The sequence below is a fragment of the Mauremys mutica genome, unplaced genomic scaffold, assembly GCF_020497125.1.
Source record: "Mauremys mutica isolate MM-2020 ecotype Southern unplaced genomic scaffold, ASM2049712v1 000543F_np12_subseq_1:225212_obj, whole genome shotgun sequence".
NCBI lineage: Eukaryota > Metazoa > Chordata > Testudines > Geoemydidae > Mauremys > Mauremys mutica.
In genome coordinates, this window is record NW_025423000.1 from 13,761 (window position 1) to 33,133 (window position 19,373).

The 19,373-nt window shown below is 48.9% G+C and overlaps 2 non-coding genes across 2 annotated transcripts; both read left to right on the forward strand.

Annotated features, from left to right (window-relative positions):
* Window positions 1-11,871: 11,871 nt before the first annotated feature.
* Window positions 11,872-11,943, forward strand: TRNAA-UGC. Its single transcript has one exon. It is a non-coding gene; the product is annotated as a tRNA-Ala (tRNA).
* A 5,002-nt stretch (window positions 11,944-16,945) lies between these two features.
* On the forward strand, window positions 16,946-17,018 carry TRNAV-AAC. Its single transcript has one exon. It is a non-coding gene; the product is annotated as a tRNA-Val (tRNA).
* Window positions 17,019-19,373: the final 2,355 nt, after the last annotated feature.

Below are 19,373 nucleotides of genomic sequence, written 5' to 3' on the forward strand. Positions count from 1 at the left end.
ATAACTGAAGCAGATTTGGTTTGAAGTCACTTTTCCCTGACTGGGAATTGAACTGAGGCTGTGAAAATGCCAAATCCTAACCACTAGACCATCAAGGAGGTAATGATGTTGTTTTTCCTCTCACTTATGTTACACTTTCTTAGGCTACTTTCTATCCAATTTCTGAAGCTGCTCCATTGTCCATTCCCTGAGGGGCTAAGAGCAGAAAGTGCAGGAATCCCTGTACTCAGGGTCACAACCTGAGCCCAGCCCAAGGCACTGAAACAAACACAAATGATGCTTCCTCCAGCAGGATCACAGAGCAACACAAAGAAAACCCATCAGGAACAATCCTCCTCTGCCTTCATTTCCCCCATTGCAACCCTCTCAGCAGCCAACTCTTGTGGGAAGGACACTGAGCTGATAGGAGCTCTGGCATAGAGACCAAGGCAGTGGTGTTGCACCCCCTCGCTGTGAGCTGATCACATTCTGACTCTGGAGGAGGAGGGAAAGGCGATGGCCACATGATGGGGCCAGTATGTACCACAACATGGTTCTTTTATGTGGGATGACTCTGAACAGTGACTGATCTCCACTCCCTTGGATTTGAAGAGATGTTTAGTTGTGCACTTAGGAGGCTGAAGCAATTTTATGGATGGTGACACTACGATTAAAGGGTTATTTAATGTTGTAGAAATTGTTAAAAACACTTAGCTTAAACTGGAACTGCCTGTTATTAAAGACTGGTTTCCCCACATCAGTTCCATAAGCTCTGCTAGAAACACCCTGGGTTCTCTCTTGCCTTGGTGGAAACTGCAGGGAATCATCCCCTGCTGCCCTTGGCTCCAGGCTGGTTTTTCTGAGGAGGGGACGTGGAATTGATTTGTTTGCTGTTGAGAAGGGAGCCAGGCCAGTTTTCAGGGAACGAGAACTCCCAGCATCTTCCCAGCCCAGCCCAGGCTGCTGCCCTGTCCCAGCCTCTGTTCCCCTGGGGGCCCGGCGTGTTTGACTCTAGAGCAGGCCGGGAGCAGCAGCTGAGGCAGAGGACAGCCTGGGCCGGGCAGATAAGAAGGAGTTTAGCAAGCAAAAAAGGTAAAATGGCAGTGGAGTATCACCTTGGACTCAATGGCATTTCTCCATTGGTCTGTCTGCTTTGGGGCAGGGACAATAACACGTCCTGCTGCATTCGATATTTCAAAGGGTGGTTTAGGATTTTCATTCTCACACATGGTGCACAAAGCAAGACTCAACCTTTGGCGTAAACTAAACAAGCTGTCCACAGATTCTGGCAGCCACAATGAGCATTTAGGTGAGAGCTCAGACCTGCCCCTGTCTCAGCGGAAGACAGGGGTCATCTGTGTGGGGACTGGACCACTGACTTACCTGCTCCTAATTCCCAAACTTTCAGTAATTCTATTATCAGTGCCTGTGAGTGTTATTTAAACCATAAGAAAAACCACACTGCGCTACACCAAAGGCCCATCTAGCTCTGAATCTTGTCTTCTGACAGTAGCCAATAGCAGGTGCCCCAACAACCAGTCAACAAGGCACCACTGGGAATTGAACCCAGGATCTCCTGTTTACGAAACAGATGTTTTAGCCAGCTAAGCCATGGGTGGCTAAAATACAGTGCCTACCCACACCTGACTCTCTGCCATCGTGGCCTGACAAGCTTTGCTTGTGTTTGGATTCTGCAAAGCAGAGGAGCAGGTGACATTTCCCTTACAAGTTGTATGTGAGTGAATCTTTGGCCAGCTCTGCACTACAAAATTCTTTCAGCAGAATTATATTGCTCAGGTGTGTGAAAAACACACTATGCTCCCTCGGTCAGCAGCTTGTGGCTGGTGCACACACTGCAATGCCACGTCTGGCGACAAAACTGCCCTGTTTTGGTGACAAAATAAAACAACTTCGATGAGAGGTCTAGAGATTTTTGCAGCAAACTTAAAGTGACAGAGTAGATGCTGCTGTTCATTATATCACCATAACTGGCCTCCTCCAGTATCCCACAATGCCCGCCGTGAACTCGCCTGCCCTGCATTACTGCTACAGAGCCAAGGGCCCCTCCCCTTTCATCGCTCTGGGAAGTTCTGACAGCTGAGCCTGCTGCTCTGCTCCGGCAGCCAGGAGCAAATCACTGCCGTGGATGCTGCTCTCTCCCGCCCTGCGAACACAGAGCAGGGTGGCGGGAACTTCCTTACGTTGGGGGGGGGCACCGGCATGCAAACTGTGAGGCCCCCATGACACCCGTTCCCTCGAGGAGGCTCTTACCTTCTAAACAGGGACATCTGTTTTCTAGTAAAATCACTAAAAGGGAAGGAGAAAACTCGACAGAGGTTCCTCCTGGCGCTCACATCCTTGAATCCAAATACTCTCTCTGTCCTCAAAGAGAGACCTGGAGAAGGAGACTTGCTGAAGCAAAGCCACAGGGGTCTCCGAGGTTTCCCTGGCCCCTCGCCCCTGTCCTGCCTGGCTGATGTCAGCATCTCTCTGTGAGGTCACCACCTCCCCACCACCTTTGACCAATAGTCTGAGGTCCTGCAAAAGGCCTTTGTGATGTCACTGCCACACCCCTCCCTTGCTGTGCTAATGTCCTGCCCCTGGCCAGGCACTGTGGAGGTTTGAGCTACTCCCTGTGGATCACCCCACTCAAGGAGCGTTCGTTCTAGGAAGCAAGCCGGTTAGACAGGAAAACAACAGACACTGCTCCCAATGCTACACTCAGTTTTTCAGAAATTAGTTGACTTTATGGCCAGAAGAGACCATTAGAGCATCTAATCTGACCCCCTGCATATCACAGGCCTCCTGTATGACACAAGAGCTACTTTTGGAGCAAACACATTCCAGAAAGGCATCTAGTCTTCATTAAATGACATCAGGAGATGGAGAATCCACCACTTTCCTTGGTAGCTTGTTCCTGTGGTGAAATATCCTTGCTCTTGAATTTTTGTGTCTTATTTGTAATATGAATTGGTCTCTTTTCACCTTCCAGCCATTGGGTCTTGTTATGCCTTTCTCTGCTCAATTAAAAAGCCCTTTAATACCCAATCTTTTCTCTCCATTAAGGTCCTTCAACACTTCAATGAAGTCACCTTTCAATCTTCTTTTGATAAGCTGAGCAGGTTGAGCTCGTTCAATAGCTCCCTAGAAGGCATTTTTCTACAGCCCTCAGAACATTTGGTGGCTCTTTGCTGCCCCAGCTCCAATTTCACAACATCTTTTTCAAATGAGGACACCAGAACTGGAGGCAGTATTCCAGTATCAGTCTCAGTGATGCCTTGTCACCTCCTGTGACGTTATTGACATAATCTGTAACTGTATAGATCACCGTTGCGACCACTGTTCTATATTTGCAGCCAATATGGTAGAAAGGTTGTCGTGTAAGGGGTCTATGGAGAGGTTCTGATTGGCTGATTATAATGATGCTATCTCTAGATGTGTATCATTTTTGTAGTTGACGTTATGAATATTGGCTCTATGCTGCCCGTATTTCAAACTTGTGCTCTGCTTCTGGGGAACACCCCAGCCAAACAAGTTGATGTCAGTTCTGCCTAGCTTGCTTGATGGCCCATTAAGTACCATCAGCTGTACAATCGACCCATTGAGAGAAGGCAGATACACCTTGTGCCTCAGCAAGGTCTGCAGGGACCTGCCTGTGGACAGAACTCAGGTTTTTCTATGCCACGTGCTGGATAGAGCGTCCTTGAGACAAAGAAAGCAAAGACCACATGGCAAGAGAGTATAAAAGGCTGATGCCTCATCTCCATCTTGTCTTCAATCCTGCTTCATACCTCTGGAGGGACTTTGCTACAAACTGAAGCACTAGACAAAGGACTGAATGACCCATCCCAGCGGGGGATGTTCCAGAAACTTGATTTGAACCTACAGTTTATTCCATCACTGCTACAAGCCTGAACCAAGAACTTTGCCATTACTGAATGTGAAGGGTTAAAATCCATGTGCATTTTGTATAACAACCTGGTCTATGGATTGTGTCAGCTCTTTTCCAGACCCAAAGTCCAGAGTATGGTCAAGGGACCAGAGGCCTAGCAAATCATGATCAGCTAAGAGAAAGCTGGGGTAAACAGAAAGCCTTGCTTGCTAAGATAGGCCTGGTCAGCAAATTGCCAGGTGTTGGAGCTAAGAACTAAAGAATTGTGTCTTATTCAGAATTGCAGATTGAACAAAGAATCCCTGTTCCTATTGTGTTACTCCCCTCTGTAGGGAGACGTTCTTCCCACAGATCCAGCCTTGAGTTTATGAGAAGTTGGCACATGTCAGTATAAGATATGGCATCCTTCCACCTCCCTTCCCAGGGACCATGTAGTAAGTTTTTTGGCAGAAGCGGGTTGTAGTGAAAGGAAATTTGAGAAACTCTGTCATAGAGCATCTCCATTAATGAGCTGCAGTGACATAGACTCAATGTTTGAAATGTTGACTTGTCCTTAGCCTCTGAATACGTCTAGACTTGGTGCACTGTGGGTGATCTGACACTGAAAGTACAACCATGAAGATACCACACACCAGCCTTGCCTTGCTGGCAAGAATCAAGCCTCCACAGAAAGACACCCATGGTTTTCTAGCCCAGCTCCCTAAGCCTTCAGCCACAACCACTTAACACAGGGGCCTTTCTACACTATGGTTCTGTTCTCACTGAAAGGTAATTTCCAATTGTTTGCTCAGACCAGCTTCCCCAGCACACTCACTGCTGTGCAGCTCTGTACGTGTGGCCATGGCTGAACAGCAAGAATTCCTGCCCATTTCCCTACTGGCTGGAGCATGATTAGAGTGTGTTTGTGGTTAATGATGTTACTGTAGATTGTTCATTTCCTGCCTTGACAATTCAGACAGGCCCTTTTCCCGTCGTATCGCCAGCACCTCTGTGATTCCGATAGCAGGGCAGGTTTTCTCTGGGCACTGAGATTTTTCAGGGAGTTGGTGGCTCCTTTCTTTCCTCACCCTGGAGTAAACTCAGCTTTTTATTCTATCCTTGATGACTCATGGAATAACAACAGCAGGAGAGAGGAGAGAGAATAGCTCACTGCCCGGGGGGAGAGGGGAAGGTGGCCGCATCCCCTCTGTCTGACCATTGCCATTGCAGGAGAGAAGGTTTCAATGGAATCGAATGCCCTGGCTCAGACATGAGACACAGGGAGGTTTTGCTGATCATGGATCCATGCAAAGGAAATTGTGTCTCTGTGTGAAAATGGGGAGGGAAATGAAACACCCATATGGTGGTGTCTAAGGCAGAAGGGACCCCAATAGGATTAGAACAGGATAAGTTCTCAAGCAGCATGTTTCTTACTTTGCCCATCTATCAATTTTGATTATTATCGATGGAAATATTTTGCCATTGGGTTGTGTGTTTACACAGAAATTGACATTTACCAACAAATACATAATTCTTCCAGTCCTGCCTAATCTGCCCTTGGTGAGTTTAGAAGGACAGAGTCACTCTTCCCACTCCCCATGCCAGGCCTGTGCTCTCCAGAGTGTCAACTTCCTACACAGCTGGGATTCTTCCCTGATCTCCCCTCAGACCTCTGCCTCTCACCCCCACTTCTGGGATCCCCTCCCAACACTGTCCAACTCCCCTGCTGGCCAGATCCCTTCCCATTCCTTTCATTTCCTGCCTCCCCTCTGAGCAAAAGCTGTAGACTGTTCCCACACTGGGAATTGAATCCAGGCTGCCTGCATGAAAACACCAGGAATCCTGGCCACTAGACCATATGGGACTTGCACAAACAACAATCCATTTACATATTCACTAACACATTCACACATTAACATTTAAAAGTAGCCATTCAAAAAACTTCAAAAACAGACTTCAAAGAGAATTTGCAGAGTTACAATTTATTTACAAACTTAACACCATTAATTTGAGCTTGAATAGGGACTGGGAGTGGCTGGCTCACTACAAAAGCAATTTTCCCTCTCTTGGTATTGACACCTCCCCATCAATTATTGGGGATGGACCACATCCACCCTGACTGAATTGGCCTTCAACACCGGTTCTCCCCTTGTAAGGTAACTCCCTTCACTTCATGTTCCAATAAATATTTATGCCTGTATCTGCAATTTTCACCCCATGCATCTGAAGCAGTGGGTTTTTGACCCACGGACGCTTATGCCCAAATAAATCAGTTAGTCCGTAAGGTGCCACCGGACTCCTCGCTGTTTTTGTGAAATAAAAGCAAAACGCATTCTAAGCTGATCTTAACCCTTTCAGTGCCCTTACAAACTTAGCTGCTTCTCACCACAGGCTGGCTGGTTGCTTTTCAGCCGAGGTCTCCCCTTTGATCAGCGCTTCAGTCGCTTGGTGTGGTGGTGTCTGTAGGTGGAGCTGGAAGAGAGAGGAAAAGCCTGGCGAACATCTCTCCTTTTATCATGTCCTTTCTTCCCTCTTGGCTTTGCCCCCCCACCTTCAGAGTCAGGTGAGCATCACTGCGTCTCTCCAAGCAAGGCTGAGCAATTCCCCTCGTGTGGCCTCATGCAGGTGAGTCATTGCGTTGTAGCTCCCTTGCTGGGCAATGGCTGTTGATGGGTTGTTTGACACCCTGTCCGGGCGTTGGTTACTTTCCTTGCTGTTGCCACTGGGGAGCTAATATCTGGCTGATTCCCCCAACTTACAGCATAGTGACAACTACACTACACAATTCTCATAACGTCATGTGCATGAATGGTATACATAGATGGGTATGTAACCAGCTTTGACCTCTGTGCCTAACACTTATAATCACTTACAATCTATCTTTCTGTAGTTAATAAACTTATTTTAATGTTTTACACTGACTTGTGAAATTGTCCAAAGTGCTTGGGAAAGCTGCTCAGATTAAAAAGGCTGGTGCATGTTCACTTTTTTTTTTTTTGAGGAAGTGGCGAATTAATTAATGAGCTTGCACTTTTCAAGAGGTTTTGAGCAGTGTAATACGGTACATTTCTGAGGTGCAAGGCTGAGGGCTGGGGAGATATGCTGGTGTCTCTCTATGTATAATTGAGGAGTGGCTTATAGAGCATTCATTCCACTTAGTTGGGTGCATTGCTGCATGTTGTTGGCTGAGTGATCACAGCACATGGAGGGGGTTTTGCTGCTTGTCACTAGTGCAGCATTGTAAGACACAGCCCAGGCTGGAGAGAGAAGAGGACAGAGCAGTCCCACAGTTTGGGTTTGTACCCCACAGATCCCACTGCACAGAGACTCTCCTATGACCAGCCGGGGTAATATTCTGCTTAGTGCCTTGCAGCTCCAAGAGCTGCAGATGCAAGATGAGTTACAGCGACCTTGACCTTGTTTCCACGTTTATCCGATGCCTCTTTTCTCCACTTGTCAGCAAAAAGACCCGTTTTTTTGCAAGCATTTGTATGGCGAGCCAGAGTCGGGCTTCTCCGTTAACAAAACAGATTGATCAAAAGGGGACAAGAGGAGGCGTGTTCAGCAAGGCAGCACTGGATGCCGGATCTGCTTTTTATCCAGCAGGTCTCTTGGCAAGCTCTGCCACGGTGCCACTCGCTGGGACTTCTCCCCTAACTGCTCCATTTTTCATCAACACTAACATGAAAGGTGAAAGGACAGTAATTCTCCATTTCCTGCAAGCCCCGCAGAGAACCCTCTAGAAGGGTCTCTGTGCATAGATATCCCCAGCGAATTGCATGGGCGCAACACAGGCTCTTGAGTCACAGCAATTGCAGTCTAAGCAACCTCCTTGCCTATGCAATGGCCTTTTCATCAACTCCAGGCTGGTGACTTGATTCTCTCCAATGCTCCTCTGCAAAGAAGCCTTTTCCTTAGCAAGCAATTACTTGGATTGGCAAGGGAGGTCTCATCTGTTTCCTAGGAAGACACAGGAAAATGTGAGTAGAGAAGATAGAAGCTATACACCAAGGCACCACTGGGAGTTGAACCCTGGATCTCCTGTTTACTAAACAGGTGCTTTAGCCAGCTAAGCCACAGTGCCTGCTCCCATGGAGTATTTGCAATCATTCCACTTGATGGTCCAAGACTACACCTTCAAATTCCAAAGTACAGACATTCCCCATTTCCTTCAAGACTTGCAGACTTTTTGCTGTCTGGCTCTCTGTGCACAGAAAGCCACAGCTGAGTTGACAGAGGGCTTCTAACATGCGCTTCTCCCACAAGCTGCCGTGATCAGATACTGATTAGTGCTCTGTGTTTCAGTCACAGCAACTTCAGCTCAACTCTGAGTCACGGTAACCTTTCCATCAGCTCCAGACTTACCATTTAACACTTTCCAAGACTTAGCTGCAAGGAAGGGTCTCTGTGTCTTAAACAAGCACTTCCAAGGATTGTGCAGTGAGGTCTTTTCTTTTCATGAGAAGAGATACAAAAAAGGAGCCTGACAGACAAGCCAGGTTCAGCAAGGAAAAACTGGTAGGTCAAGCCAGGATTTCCTGGTGAGTAGGAAGGCCCTTCAGCCAGCTCTGCCCAAAGGCCACTATCTAGAGGCCACTTCCCACAGAGACTGATTATGGTTACAGACCCATCCAGAAATTAGAGCAGGATATTTTAAAGCTTATTCTCACAGTAAAGTAACACAGTTCAACCATGTCGGCACAGAGGAGAAAGCACTCCTTCATTTCACAGTTATTGCTACTGATCTCACTGACAAACTTCCTTTTCTCGAGGCTGCTCCCAGCACTTTAGGGAGTTTTTCCTCTTCTCCCTTCCAGCTGTGGTGACGGGACTGCAGCAGCTCCCCAGGGCCGGCTTTGCTCTTTCACTTACATCCTTCACTTCTTTGGCTGAAGCTGTGTTTACCCCCAGTTTAATCCATAGCTGAGACCGCAGGTACCAGCAGCTAGTTACAAAGGCTCAATTCCCATTGTCATCAGTGGGAGGTTATCCTGGGCTGCAGGATTTAGCCCATGGACAGTCAAGGTGCTACAGCAGCTACATTCTTACGTGGTGAGTCCTGCAGCCTATTACCAAACTGCTCTGCCATAGTCTGCAGGGGGCCTGACTTGCTGAGAATCAGGCAGAAGAGAGACCCTGGAGCAGAGAAGGAAAATGTCCTCAGCAGTCACAGCCGGCAGGAGCAGCAAAGACTGAGTATCAGACACACTTTTTCACCAGGACAGTAAATGTGCACAACCCCCTGATATATTCTCAATTCACGTCCCCTCCCAAGGAAGCCCTATTCTGCTCTATTACACTCCCATGGGATGAGAGGGAAGGTCCTCTCCTGGGTAAATAACTGGTTACAAGGTAGGAATAAATGGTCAGTTTTCAAAATGGAGAGAGGTCAATAGTGGTGCCCCCCAGGGGCTCTGGGACAAGTGCTATTCAACATATTCATAAATGATCTGGGAAAAGGGGTAAACAGCGAGGTGGCTAAATTTGCAGATGATCCAAAACTACTCAGGAAAGTTAAGTCCAAAGCAGCCTGCGAAGAGTTACAAAAAGAGCTCACAAAACTGGGTGAAAGGGCAACAAAATGGCAGATTTGTTGATAAACACAAAGTGATGCACATTGGAAAACATAATCCCAACTATACATATAAAATGAAGAGGCCAAAAATAGCTGTTGCCACTCGAGAGGTATCTTGGAGTCACTGCGGATAGTTCTCTGAGAACATCCACTCAGTGTGCAATGACGGGCAAAAAAGCAAAGAGAATCTTGGGAATCATTAAGAAAGGGATAGAGAATAAGACTTATAGGCCCTTCTGCCAGTTGGTGTTGGCAGCAGCAAGGGCTGAGTTCAATGTCTAGGGGAGGAGAGCAGCAGAGACGCAGGAGGAGAGAGAGTCCTGAGAAGGAAGCAATGAGAGCAGAGTGCAAACCAACCAGCTGAGGGTCTCACAGAAGTCCTGAAATAACAGTAGCTCCAGGTCCCATCAGGGCTGCCCGGGGGGTAAGTGGGGCAATTTGCCCTGGGCCCGGCAGGGGCCCCCACAAGAGTTTTTCGGGGCTCCTGGAATGGGGTCCTTCACTAACTCCAGGGGCTCTGGAAAACTCTCGTGGGGCCCAGGTCCCCGGAGATTCTTCCGCTCCGGGTCTTTGGCAGCAATTCGGCGGCGGGGGGTCCTTCATGAATGAAAGGTGACTTCATTGATGTGTTGAAGGGCCTTAATGGAGAGAAAAGATTGGCTATTAAAGGGCTCTTTAATCTAGCAGAGAAAGGCATAACAAGACCCAGTGGCTGGAAGGCGAAAAGAGACAAATTCATATTACAACTAAGGCACAAATATTCAACAGCGAGGATGATTCACCACAGGAACAAGCTACCAAGGAAAGTGATGGATTCACCATCTCTTAATGTCATTCAATGAAGACTAGATGCCTTTCTGGGATGTGTTTGCTCCAAAAGTAGATATTGTGTCATATAGGAGGCCTGCGATATGCAGGGGGTCAGATTAGATGCTCTAATGGTCTCTTCTGGCCATAAAGTCGACTAATTTCTGAAAAACTGAATGTAGCATTGGGAGCAGTGTCTGATGTTTTCCTGTCTAGCCGGCTTGCTTCCTAGAACGAACACTCCTTGAGTGGGGTGATCCACAGGGAGTAGCTCAAGCCTCCAAAGTGCCTGGCCAGGGGCAGGACATTAGCCCAGCAAGGGAGGGGTGTGGCAGTGACATCACAAAGGCCTTTTGCAGGACCTCAGACTATTGGTCAAAGGTGGTGGGGAGGTGGTGACCTCACAGAGAGATGCTGACATCAGCCAGGCAGGACAGGGGCGAGGGGCCAGGGAAACCTCAGAGACCCCTATGGCTTTGCTCCAGCAAGTCTCCTTCTCCAGGTCTCTCTTTGAGCCCTCTCAGTCCCTCTAGGAGGGATGCAACTTGCTGCCAAAAGCAGCAGAGGTAGAGCTGCAGTTGATTGCAGCTTTTTTATTTTTTTTTTCCACTTGGGGTGGCAAAAACACTGGATCTGGCGCTGCTCCATGGAAGATAATTTGTTAAATCCCAGATGAGTGGAGTTATATCAGTTCTCAGCCTGAGTCCTTAGGTCTTAATCCTGAGGCTATTGTCCCACCATGGGGCCATTTCCCTCCTGTCTTTCATACAGAAGCACAATTTTCCTTGCACAGACACAGGAACAGCAAGATCTTTCTCTGTCCCTTGTGCAAAGCAGGGAGCCAAAATCCATGTAAACAATGGACAAACAGGGGGCCCTGGGCACATCCAGCCCTGGCCGTGAGATGTTCCCTCCCCTCTTTCTTTATGCCCCTGTTGTTATTTCATGGATTGTCTGGGAGGGGGGAAAAGCTGAGTTCACTCCAGGTGGAGGGGAAAGAACCCTGAAAATCTCAGGCCCCAACCCCTGCTACCAGGATCACTGAGGTGCTGGGAATCTGCATGGGAAAGGGACGGTGTGAATTGTCAAGGTGGGGAATGAATAACAATCTACAACTAGATCCACCTCATTAACCACTGACACAGGCTAATCCTGCCGCAGATAGAAGGGAAACTGGGAGTGATTCTTTGCTGCTCCGCCATGGAAACAGCGACCCAATCGCACCGCAGTGAATGTGCTGGGGAAAGCTGGACTTTACAGGCAGGTGGCAATAGCAGATCCTAGAAACACCTAGAGCTCCCCACAGCACTTCTGCCACCACGGTCAGGTGTTGAGCGACTCACAGTGTCCCCCCCCCCCCGACACATTACCTTCCAGCAGGGGGTGGCAGCACCCCCCCACCCAATGCAGGGGAGAGGGCTGAGTGTATCTCTGCACCCTGAGTCCAGGGCACCCACTCTCTCTGCCCCACACATCGAATCTGGCCCTGCTGCAAAGTGACCCCTAAGAACCAGCAGCCTCCAGGACAGCAGGTTTGGCCTCAGAGCAGGGAATATGTCCCCCATGCTGCTCTTAGGCCACTGGATGCTCTGGAAACAGGAGGGCTCTGAGTGCAATTTATAGCACAGCTGGCCAATCTGGGGATGTAGCTCAGTGCTAGAGCCCATGCTTTGCATGTATGAGGTCCTGGGTTCAATCCCCAGCATCTCCAGGTTCTTTTCACGCTGCTGTTTTGCTCATGCCCAGAGGGGATGTGGCCCAGCAGTCTCCCTGCAGGAGTTTCAATCCTGCTCAGTGAGGGGTAAGTGCCAATTGCATGGAAGGTCGGGGGGGGGTTTCTGCTCCTAAGTCACCTCTGTAGGTTTAAGATTCCCACCTGCTGTGCTGCTTGGGACAAGGGTAGATGAGATGGGCAAATCTTCCATCACTGGAGGGGAAAGGTCCCATCTGCACAGACTGAGAGGCAAAGATTAGAATTATTTCTTGTCTGGGCCCAATCTTTTCACCTGGTATAGCCCTTGTTCCAGCTCAGGTGGTAGCTAGGGGATGTCTCATGACTGCAGCCATGTTTGTTCAGTTCCACCCCCTTATACAGCTTTGGTACAAGGCAGGAATCTTTTGTCTCTCTCCTGGGGAAGAGCCCCAGGTCTAAGATGGATTCCTGTACCAGGTGACATGGTCACATGTCCTGTGAGACCCCCAAGCCTTCATTCTTCCTGGCCTGACTCACAGATGGTGCAGGGCAGAGCCATCTCCAGTCTATTGTCCTGGTTAATGGGAGCCCTCAAATGTCCAAACCACTATTAATGGACCACACTTTGCATCATTACAACAGGACCTCAGAGTTATAGTTCATATTTCTAGTTTCAGATACAAGAATGATCGGTTCATACAAATAGGATGAACACACACAGTAGATTATAAGCTTTGTAATGATACCTTACAAGAGACCTTTTGCATGAAGCATAGTCCAGTCACTTTATATTCACACTCATTAGCATATTTTCATAAAATCACATGGAGTGCAACGTCACAGCAGGGAAAGGGTTTTACTGCGGCCCCTGGGAGCAGTTGAGTTTCATGTTCAGGCTGTGGTATGAGTTCCTCCAGGTTTCTTGTAAACACACATGGACCTTAGCGGGTGCTCTCGATACAGGAATGGCCCAATACAATAAAGTGATGGGAATTGCATTTTCCTTTTTTAGTTTTGTATTTTTTGTATTTCCAATGACATTTCTGTTTGTGATTTCGTTTTGGTTTGTATAACTGTGTTTTCTCCTGGATTTGATATTTAACTAAAAAAAGAAAAAGGCCTCAGGGCGTGGGATGGAGGATCATGCTGGGGCTAGGACTGCTAAGAGAATGAGAGTAGCAGGTTTTCTGTATTGTTTCTTGCTCTCTTTTTCTTGATTAGTTTCTCTTCTGCACGAAATTTGCCTCTTTTACATGTGAGCCTGGTTAACTCAGTTGGTAGCACATCAGACTTTTAGTCTGAGAGTACAGGATCCAAGTCCCTGGTCAAGCAGACACATAGTTCCCCCTGTGATATCCCCCAAGAACTTCAGAAGGACTCTCCTTGACTTCAGTTTTCCTTTTCAGAAATTAGCCTTTCCTAGGAAGGGCCCTTTACTGGATGAAGATGCTACTTCCTCACTTGTCCATTGACCTCGCAATCTGGAGGAAGAAAGGCCTCTGGGCCTGCAGCAAAGTGCCGTGTGCTGACTTTTTGAGCAAATGCAGGGCTAGCCAGAGAGGCATGTTCCCACTGGGTCCTCCCTGCCAGAAAAAATTGTCCCCACTGAGTCCTTCCTGCCAGAAGTCAACAGAGCTCAAGGGCTCCCCTGCTGGTCCCATGGTTTAAGGGCTAGCACTCAGGACTTTGAATCCTGAAATCAAAGTTTAAGTCTCAATGAGACCTTTGGTTGCCAGCTAACCATCCTGGGATTTCCAAAGCTTCATCTTGCTCTCCCAAATGATATGGTAGCCTGATCTGATATTTAACTAAAAAATAATTTATCTGGGCACCAGGTGGAGGAGCAAGATGGGACTAGGGCTGCTAAGAGAGCAAGAATAGCAAATTTTCTGAATTTTCTGTCCTCTTTTTCTTGACTAGTTTCTCTTCTGCACCAAACTTTCCCTTTTTCATGTGACCCTGGCTAACTCAGTTGGTCAAACATCTGACTTTTAATTTGAGAGTCCAGGGTTCAGGTCCCTGGTCAGAAACAGAAGGGGACTTTCCCTCCTGTGATATTTCTTCCAAAACTGAAAAAGGCATTTCTTCAGGATGTTATTTGATATCACTTTGTCCCCTCCGCAGGACTTGGCCTCCCCTAGGAAGGGCCATGTACTGCCTGGGACTGAAGGGGCAACTTCCTCACATGCCCACTGGCCTCTCAGTCTGGTTTAAGAAAGGCCTCTGGGAGCTGCAGCAAACTGCTGCATGACAACTTGGTGAGCAAAGGCAGGGCTGCCCGCACAGGGTCATCCACACCAGAGCTCAGCAGAGGTCTGGGTGTTTCCTATTGGTCCCATGGTGTAAGGGCAGCACTCGGGACTTTGAATCCTGCAATCTGAGCTGAAGTCTCGATGGGATCTGAGAACAATCCCTGTGCCTCAAACCCTGCTGGGTCTTCCAAGGCTCTGTCTTGCTTTCTCCAAGGCCATGAAAGCCTGTCTTTTGCCCGCTAGCTGTTGTGACTTGAGCACAAGAGGGGACGTTTGATCCAGAAGCCTGGCCGTGCCTGGAGTCCTGTAGGTAGGGATGCGAGCTCCATTTTCTCTGAGTCCTGAAGCAGGGCTGCAGCCTGGCCTAGGAGGCAGCCCTATTGGTTGACCTACTGGCCCAAAGTCACTTGGGCGGTGTTGGTGTTCCCCAGGGATGCTGAAGGGCCTAAGGGAGGGAGGCTCAATACTCCCCCCTATCAGTCAGGGCAGAAGAGGAGGGCTGCTAGAGTGGGCAGGTTGATTAGCTGGGCCTTCTAGCATTCGGTTGGGGATGAGGTGGGGAACGCAGACCGGGAGAAATGGTTGCTGGCCTGTGAGGAATGGCTCAGCCGGTGGCGTAAGGGGACCTTGTCATTACCTACAAGGTTGTCATGCTCAAGATCCATCTGTGGGGAATTTCCTCAGCCATGTATTTCCCCCTGCTCCACGAGTGCTGCTGAGACCGAACACGATGGCCTTCCACTTCTTGTGGGGCAATAGGACGTCCCTACCAAGTCAGGAGAAGTGCGGCTTTTCTGCCGTATTAAAAGGGGGGTTGGGCCTGGTGGGCTTTGAAGCCTTGTACGGCTCTACTGTTTTGTGTTTCAATTTTCAGTGGTGGCTGAGCTGGAGGGCGGGTCAGGCCCGAGGGGAATGGTGGGGCAACTGCAAAGAACGGAACTGACTCTTCCGATATGGCCGTATTTTCTTTTTACCCCATTGGGTGCAGCACCGGGTATGGGATGGCCAATGGTGGGGGAAGGGGGATGCCCCCCCCTCTAGTGTTCTTCTACCCCCCCTGACACCCTACACGATTTTCAGTGGGTGGTTAGGTGGAAGGTGCTTGCAGGATGGCTTCATCCGCAACAGTGGCCACCCTCACAGCAACGGCGGCCACAGCGCTGACAAAAACCTCCCAGACAGAGAAGCAGCAGGCCAAAAAAGCCCTCTACACCAACATTCCACACAAAGATGGACTACAAGCCATCAGGAACAGTATCCCCGATAATGTCACGGCAAACCTGGTGGCTGAACTTTGTGACTTTGTCCTCACCCATAACTATTTCAGATTTGGGGACAATGTATATCTTCAAGTCAGCGGCACTGCTATGGGTACCCGCATGGCCCCACAGTATGCTAACATTTTTATGGCTGACTTAGAACAACACTTCCTCAGCTCTCATCCCCTAACGCCCCTACTCTACTTGCGCTACACTAATAACATCTTCATCATCTGGACCCATGGAAAAGAAGCCCTTGAGGAATTCCACCATGATTTCAATAATTTCCATCCCACCATCAATCTCAGCCTGGACCAGTCCACACAAGAAATCCACTTCCTGGACACTACAGTGCTAATAAGCGATGGTCACATAAACACCACCCTATATCGTAAACCTACTGACCATTATACTTACCTACATGCCTCCAGCTTTCACCAGAGCACACCACACAATTCATTGTCTACAGCCAAGCTCTAAGACATAACCACATTTGCTCCAACCCCTCAGACAGAGACAAACACCTACAAGATCTCTATCGAGCATTCTTACAAGTACACTACCCACCTGCTGAAGTGAAAAAACAGATTGACAGAGCCAGAAGAGAACCCAGAAGTCACCTACTACAGGACAGGCTCAACAAAGAAAGTAACAGAACCCCACTAGCCATCACCTTCAGCCGCCAACTGAAACCTCTCCAGTGCATCATCAAGGATCTACAACCTATCCCTCACTCTCACAGATCTTGGGAGACAGGCCTGTCCTTGCTTACAGACAGCCCCCCAACCTGAAGCAAATACTTACCAGCAACCACACAACAAAAACACTAACCCAGGAACCTATCCTTGCAACAAATTATCTTGCCATCCCGATTATCACTACAAAAGGTTTTTTTCTCCTGCTCATAATAGCTCACCTTAACTGCTCACTCTTGTTATAGCGTGTATGGCAACACCCATTTTTTCATGTTCTCTGTGTGTATATATATATCTTCCTGCTGCATTTTCCACTGCATGCATCCGATGAAGTGGGTTTTAGCCCAGAAAAGCTTATGCTCAAATAAATTTGTTAGTCTCTAAGGTGAATCATAAAATCTCAGGGTTGGAAGGGACCTCAGGAGGTCATCTAGTCCAACCCCCTGCTCAAAGCAGGACCAAACCCAACTAAATCATCCCAGCCAGGGCTTTGTCAAGCCTGACCTTAAAGACCTCTAGGTGCCACAAGTACTCCTCTTTCTTTTTGCAGATAAATGAATGGAGGTTAAGTCCATGAATGGCTATTAGCCAGGATGGGTAAGGAATGGTGTCCCTAGCCTCTGTTTGTCAGAGGGTGAAGATGGATGGCAGGAGAGAGATCACTTGATTATTACCTGTTAGGTTCAGTCCCTCTGGGGCACCTGGCATTGGCCACTGTTGGCAGATAGGATGCGGGGTTGGATAGACCTTTGGTCTGACCCAGTATGGCCATTCTTATGTTCTTATGAAGGGAGGGGCAGAACCTTCTGACAGAGTTTCTGTAGTGTAGTGGTTATCACGTTTGCTTAACAAGCAAAAGGTCCCTGGTTCAAAACCAGGCAGAAACATGCTGGTTTAATTTTCCCAGCTCCTACTGGCCTGTCCCTGCTGTTGTAGGAGCAACAGTGATTTCTATGCTCAAAAGGTCTGTTATACTTCCCCTGCTCCCACTTTTGTCTCCTCTCCCTCTCTGAATGCCTGTGAAGTGGTTTTCCCCTCCCGCTCCCTCCTGGAATGCTCGTGGGATGAATGGGCTGGTTGAAGAGCAGAAGAGCTCCCAGGTAGACAAGGTGTCTGGGACGCTAATTAGGCAGCACTAACACACCCAGAGCACGGACACTGCCCAAGGTGGAGTGTGACCAACCAGATGCAGCCAAGTCATCTCTAGTCGCAGGCCATTAGGTGCAGGCCCTTAAAAGGGGAAGGGGCCATGTGCTCAGGAGAGCACTCACAAGCTTGTACCTCCAGTGAATACCCTTCGCCCGGACCGCCTGGCCAGTAGTTCTCTGCGTTGTATTTCATTGTGTCTCAGGAAGACTTACCTTCATCGCACCATCCATAGCTGCGTTGTGGGACACTTACCTTGCAGAATCCTGACATCTCCAGTGCTGTGCCTGTCCTGGGAGCATGAGTATGTGAGTGTGAGTGTGACACCCCCCACTTCTTCTTTTGAGCTTAGCTGTTATTATAACAAACGTGCTGCTTTCTGCCAATCTCTGGTGAGTCATTAGTCCTCCTACGCTGACTAGCTGACCCAATTTGGGGTAACACCTGTGATAAACTCAACCCCTGCAGAATAGAGGGTGGTAAACTGAGCTGGGAAAAGGCCTTGGCATCTGCAGGGGAAAGCTAGAGGACCTTGGCCAGTTGCCTTTTGAAGCCTTGTGGCTTGGTCTCCTCTGCCCTTGGAGGTTGGCCTATGGCGGCCGGCTCTTCCTGCTGGCCTCCTTTGTGTGATTTGCCAAAGGAGGGAGTGAGGCAGGAATGGGGCAAAAGAGGAAAGTCGAGCTGAGGAAGGCAGGGCAGAAGCTAAGCGCCTCAGTGCGGCTAAATGGGGTTAGTAGAGCATCACCATTCGTTCTGCAAAGCCTGAGGAGGTGCGGTTGGCTGCTGGGAGGCAGAATCTTGTGCCTGCCTCTTGGCTTCCCAGGGATGGCTACTTGCAGCCCAGGAGAAGAAGGATGATTCTGGGTGAAAGGATGACAAGCAAAGCTCTGGGAGGAAATTTGGGTGCGGGCTGCGGGCTCTGTGCTGGGGGGGGGGAGTTGGGGTGCAGGAAGGGTGGCGCTTACCCTGGGCAGTGCAGCTCCCAAAGTGACTGGTACACACAACCCTGCATCAGCAGCTCCTAGGTGGGCCGTGCCAGGGGGTCTCTGTGTGCCGCTGCCTGTAGGCGCCGCCCCCAGAGCTCCCATTGGCTGCAGTTCCTGGCCAATGGGAACTGCGGAGTTGGTACTCAGGGCAGGGGCAATGAATGGAGACACTCCCCACGCCCCAGGGGATGCTGGGACATGCCAACCACTTCTGCAAGTGGGCACGGAGGGACGGAGGCAGAGTGGGCAGGGAGCCACCTCAGTGCTGCTGGCACATCTCTGCACACCCACTGGGGGAGGGGAACAGAGGGCCTCCATGTGCTGCCTGGGGTAGGGGCAGAGCACAGAGCTGCCTCCCCTCCCGGGTCTATTACAGGAGTGGGTGGGTGGGGTCTTTTGGCCTGCGGGGTGCAGCATGTCGGACTAGATGATCACATTGTTCCCTTCTGACCTTAAAGGCTCTGAGTCTAAAACGGAGTGGAAAGTAAAGGAATTAAAAAAAAAAACCAAACATTGTAATACCAGGATAACTCCAACAGCTCATTGTATAGTCCCACCCCTTTCTTCCTCCATTGTGTGTTAAATGACCTGCAGGACATTGATTCTCTCATTCCATTGATAAGCTGATACAATGTGACTGAAATTAAACCAATTCCCAGCAGAGAAAACATCACATCCCTGCATTGGTTGGGAATCAAACTCAGATCAACTGCTTGGAAAGCAGCTATGCTCATCACTATACCACCAATGCATCTGATAAAAGAACCCCTTATGCTTGCCCAATGAGGCTAGAGCAGCATTGAGGAGATTTTCTGCCTGTTAAAATGTATTGGATTCTCATTACTAAAAAAAAACCACCTCTATCTTCACTTGGGTTTGAACAATCAGCCTTTCAATTAGCCACCAAAGTTGTTAACCACAGGATATGTCTACACTACGGGATTATTCCAATTTTACAGAAACCTGGTTTTGGAAACAGATTGTATAAAGTCGAGTGCACGCGGACACACTAAGCACATTAATTCAGCGGTGTGCGTCCATGTACCGAGGCTACCGTCGATTTCCAGAGCGTTGCACTGTGGGTAGCTATCCCTTAGCTATCCCATAGTT